This window comes from Tursiops truncatus, chromosome X (assembly GCF_011762595.2).
Source record: "Tursiops truncatus isolate mTurTru1 chromosome X, mTurTru1.mat.Y, whole genome shotgun sequence".
NCBI lineage: Eukaryota > Metazoa > Chordata > Mammalia > Artiodactyla > Delphinidae > Tursiops > Tursiops truncatus.
Window position 1 is genome coordinate 16,310,799 of NC_047055.1, and position 5,812 is coordinate 16,316,610.

A 5,812-nucleotide genomic window follows, 5' to 3' on the forward strand; every position below is an offset into this window, starting at 1 on the left:
CCATTTTGCTGGTGATAACTAAATGGAAACAGACAGCAGATAAAAAAAAAATCTGGGAAGGGATTTAAGGCTTCTAGAAATCTGATAACTTTCTTATCATGGTTATTTCCTAGACCAGTTTTTTCTAAAATATTTTCCGCAGATATTATATGATAAAAGGGTTTTAATGATTAAGCATGTTTCTTTACTGTCTGACATTTGAAAGCCTTTAATATGCTTATATAACCTGTGAATCTGTGGGTGCACTGAGCGTAGAATTAATGAGGCTGTGTTTCTCAAACTTACTTGATCGTGGAACCTTTTGTTGAGAAGCACTGATAAGATTAGTGTTCCACAGAAGACACTTTGGGCAAGTCTACCCATGCTTATAATTCCAAATACACTTTTTTGACGGTTCTAGAAGTTTTAAAGCTCTCTTACTATTACTCTTCCACTCCTGAGGGTGGAGCTCGTGCTCCTTCACCACTTCTTCAAAGTCTACATCCTCTTGCTCTTACTACCACCCAGGTAAAGCCTAATATGGAGGTGCATACAGGATTGGAGAGACTGGAGGATGGAAGCCCAGCCACGATGCCATTGCAGAGGTCCAGCGTTTCATTTATTTATTCATCCATCCATTCATTCAGAGACTAATTAAGCACCTACTATGTGCCAAACACTGTGCATGGTCCTGGAGAAATATCAATGAATTCATGGTCCTGGAGAAATATCAATAATTCAATGGAACTTATATTCATAGTAGAGGGTGACTGACAGTAAACAGGTAGACAAAAATATAGAGTGATTTTAGGTATGAAGGGATGAACTCCTAAACCAAGTAAGGTAGAGGAAATAAGAATGGATTAGCGAAGTCTCAGGAGTGGGTATAGGGAATCGGGAGAGAAATTTCAGTTTGGCAAAGCTGAATGAATGAAACCCAGTCCAGAGTTTAGCATCACCAGTCCTATTTTTTGCTTACACTTTTCTCCCTCAGAGAAGCTTTGGGCAGCTGTTTCTCTGCTTACTTAGAAAACCAGTTGGATTTCTTCCTATCTATTGCTTGGGTAAGGACGTTAAGGAAAGCACAGAACATTCTGAAGGGCATCAGAGAGGTAGTTTTAGACCCCTAACTTGACACAGGTTGAATAATAGTAACCTCAAAATGCTTTTCATCCAGGGTATCATTTATTAACCCCATGATATAGAAAAGGACATTGAGGCTCAGAGGCTGACTTGCTGAAGACTGTGTAACTGTTCATCCTTGGGGTTGGGACTTGAATTCAAGTCTAGCTGGCAGAATACCCACACATTGGTTACATTATTGCAGATTTAAAATTTCTCGTGCTCATGGATATGTCTGGATTATTCTTGTGTATGTGTGTGTGGTAGGGAGAGGGGAGGGTAGAGAAGAGGAGGTTGGGGTAATGATTAACTATCCTCAGGGGAAAAATGGTCCCTGTTAATGTTTTTGGATCGAATGAAAGAGTTTTCAGGGCAAGGGCCAAGTAGCGATTAGATCTTTTTCCCTCCGAGTAATCCCCATTCAGGGCCACATAAATTGCAATCCTGAGGGGAGGAACTGTGAAGCAACAAACCCTTTAGTCTCTCTCCCAACTAGTCAGACACTTTGAATGAGAGAATTTGGATGGAGTTTGTGTGAAGGTTTAGGTTTTTAGATAAAGGCAGATGTAGTGAACTTGAAGAAGGCTCAGAGGAGCTGATAACAGGATTGAAGAATATAACTTGAATTTAAAAGGTTGAAAGGATTGGAATTGTTCTGCTTTAGACCTGCCTACCTCTCACATCATCTCTCATAGCTTCCTGCTTGCACGTTGTGTTTCCGAGGTACTGAAATGCTTATGCCATTTCACATCCCTCCCCACCTTTCTATGGCATTTCTCACCACCCAGTCAGTGTACCATGCTGTCCAATCTGCTCAGAATGCCATTTCTCCACATAGCCATCCTTTACTAAGAGTCAGCACTTAATGAGCTCTTACTTGGTATCTAGCACTGTGCTAAATATTTTAGATGCAGTGGTTCGTTTCATTCTCATAGAAACCTTCTGAGGTAGACACTGTTACCTCCATTTTACATACAGGTGAACGGGGTTCAGAGAAGTATGGTAACTTGCTCAAGGCCACACAGCTAGTAAGAGGAACCAGGAGTTGAACCCAGATATTTCTGACTCCAGCGTCTGGCTGCCTCTGTTAGTCTGGGTCCTCTGAGAAGCAGAAGCCAATATGGGGTTAAACATGCAAGGATTTCATTAGGGGAGACACCCAGTATGAGAGAAACTGGCGAGGTTGCTGGAGAAGGCTGAGAGCCATCAGACTGAGATGTAAGTCTGAGCCCTGGTGAGAAGAGAGGGGGAAGAAGGTCTGGTAGGAACATCCTAGATTGCCAGGTAGTCAAAGAAAGGTTAAGAGAGGCCTTCGCCGAGTCCTTGAGCCAAAGTCTGGTGTCAGTGGATTCCTACCTCTCCCCGCAGCAGGAGTACCTTAGGGTCCCTGATGCGCTTCGTCCCTTCACTAAAGGCAGCCCGCGGGAAGTGCAGCCTTGTGCACGTTCAGGGATGGATTTCAGGACATGGCACCTCAGGCCCTTGATCAAATTATGCTCCTTGCAGTTCAGTATCACCTGGGCTAATTTTGTCCCTCCAGGGGACATTTGGCAACATCTGGGGACATTTTTGATTGTCACAGGTTGGAGGAGGGAGCTCCTGACATCTAGCGGGTGGAGGCCAGGGACGCTGCTTAACATCCTACAGTGCACAGCACGGCCCCTACAACAAAGAATGATCTGGTCTAAAGTATCAGTAGTGCTGGGGTTGAGAATGCTGCTTAGCTGGAGGCCTGCAAGGTGCATTCTCATGGGCTCTGCGGTTCTTCCCCTCTCCACCATATTGCCCCTCCCAGTAAGCTTTCTCTGCCTTTCCCCCTTACACTCACTCCATTAGGTGCTCTTCCTCTCCCGCTCTTATAGCACTCTGCAGTTATGCATCGTAACACTTATCAAACCGCATTATTATTGCGCATATAACAAAGTGAATCAGCTATACATATACATACATCCACATATCCCCTCCCTCTCGTGTCTCCCTCTCACCCTCCCTATCCCACCCCTCTATGTGGTCGGTCGGCCACAAAGCACCGAGCTGATCTCCCTGTGCTGTGCGGCTGCTTCCCGCTCGCTAGCTATTTTACATTTGACTTTTCTTAATATCTCTCAAATCTTCCCTCTTTACTCCATTCCTACTGCCATTGCCTTAACACTGACTCTCATCACTTCCCTTCTGGCTGATCGCAAGAGTCTCCTGACTCATCACCCTGCTTCCAGTCTTTCTACACATCCCCTTCACATTTACACTCTACACTGCTGCCACAGTGATAGTCTTAACACACATCTGAGCATATTATCTTCTGGCTTGAAATACTTCAAGGGCTTCTTGTGATCTTCAGGATAAAGTCCAAACTTCTTATCACAGTGCACATAGCTTTCATGACCTGGACCCCTGCCTGGCTTTCCAATCTTGTTTCCCATCACTTCCTCACACATACCTTTGGTTCTAACTGTTTCTCAACTCGGGGTGATTTTGCTCCCGGAGGAACATCTGGCAATAACTGGTGACATTTTTGGTTGTCGCAGCTCAGGGAAGTGAGGCGCTACTGGAATAGTGGATAGGATCTAGAGCTACTGCTGCCTCCCACAACAGTGAATTATCCAGGCCAAGGTGTCAATAATAACTGTATCAACTACCTGTAGTGCCTTGGAAACATCATGCTAAATGCCTAAAACATGCCTTTCTCTTTTTCATCTTCGTTAACTTCCACTTGCCCTACGAAAATACAGTTAATTCTCATCTCTCCTGGGAAGCCTTTCCTAACCTCTCAGCCTAAACTAGATGTCCCTCCTTTGTGCTCCCACAGCCCCCAGTGCCTATCCCCTCAAGCACTTATTAGATAGCATTGCAATTATTTTATTGTCTATTCCGTAGACAGATTGAACTCCTTGACAACTGGGACTACAGTTTATTCACCTTTGTATTCCCCGTACTTAGCATGGTACCTGTTTCAATAAATGCTTGTTACGTGAATGAATGACCACATGATCTAAACCCATGACTGCTCAGATCCAAAAGAGAGTAGAAGTTATTCCTCGTCATCATCCTCACCACTGGTCTTTCTTTGGGAGATGCCTAAAATATTTACTGTGATGTTTGGCCAGCAAACTTATTAGAAGTTGATCTAGAAAGGATTCCTTCATTTATTCATCAGTATTTCATTGGTTACCTGCTATGTGCCAGACACTGAGCTAGACACTGAGGACACAGCACTGAATAAGACAGACATTTGTAAGTGGTCTCAAGGAACTTACAAATCTAGCAGGTTATACGTGTGTGACTGAAATCTAGTTAGTCCAAGTAGACCACCTTGGGGATCACAGTTAAGGGTCTGGAAATAAAATCTATTTGAAAGTTAGAGTGCTTCCCAGTCTGGTTTGATTTGCTTGAAGCAAATTGACCGTCTTGCAAATCCTTGGTGTAACAGGCATGTCCTTCCCCTGAGCAATACACAGAGTATAAATGCAGCTAAACTTGCTCTGTTTCTGGCCCTGAGTCTCCAGCCATAGGAAAGAATGTATCTGAAAAGAAGAAAGAAGGTTACTGATCTGAATAAGCTGCAAAATAAGTGGAGACCACCCACTTTCTTAATTGGCTTTGTATAAAGAAAATGCAAGCTCATTACCCATCTTGTCAGTTGCCCCACATCTCTGGAGCTGGGGCAGCAATTGAATAATGAAAAGCTCACTAGTGCAGAAACAGTTAACATTAACTATGGTACTGGGTGTCAAGTGAGGTTTGGCCTGTTATCTCTTTTCTAAGAGTCTCTCAAACTCAACTACAACGCCAAGATATCCAAAACAAGGGAGTAAATCGTTAAATTTTTTTCAAGTGGGTCTAATGATATTCACTTGACTTATTTGAGTAGCTTTGGGGTGAAGTAATGCTACTAAAAGGCTTATTTTGACCACGATTGGAAAAAATGCTATGGCAAAGGTTGTGTTAAACTCCAGTATATGAGAGAATGGGAGGGACAGTATCCTCCAGATGCCCAGAGCAATTTCCAACTGACATAACCTTGGGAGTTACTATGGAGTCTTTGGGTGGCAGAAGAAACCTTCAGCTTCTTTAATTTAACAAATATTTATTTAGCACCTACTATACATCAGGCAACATGCTGGGTGCTAGAGATACTGCAATGGAAAGGGGTGGCAAGACAAAAATCCCTGACCTGGTGGAGTTTACATACTATTGGGTAAACATTTGGTGAACAAAGATAAGCTGCTCTGCGTGTATGGGGGAATTCCTACTGGACTTATGTTCAGCCTACCTCCCCACCCGTGCACCCACCCCCCCAGGCAGGTCTAGTAAGTAGAGATTGGATTCCTTTACAGATTCTGTAACTTTTGGGGAACTGAACTAGATATCAAATCATTGATGAAACTGTCTTGACCCTTAGGTGCAATTGGAGTTTTCCCTTAAACACTTAACCTTGCCTTTCAGGACTTTAAGGCTATAAATGGAATCACTCTAGTTCTCAGTATCCATAGTTAAGCTCCTCTGTCTGCATGTTCAAATCCTGAGGGTGCCCCTTGGGCATTCGGAGAGAGCATTTAACACACTCAGCAGCCTCTGCAACAGAAGCCGAAGCGGCAGCGGGAGTGCATTCCATAAGAGCAGCTCTCTTCCTAGAGCCCATAATTAGAATGTGTTAACCACATCCTCTTTGCATCTGGTACACAGCAATTGAAGGGTGACAGAGGCAGAATGG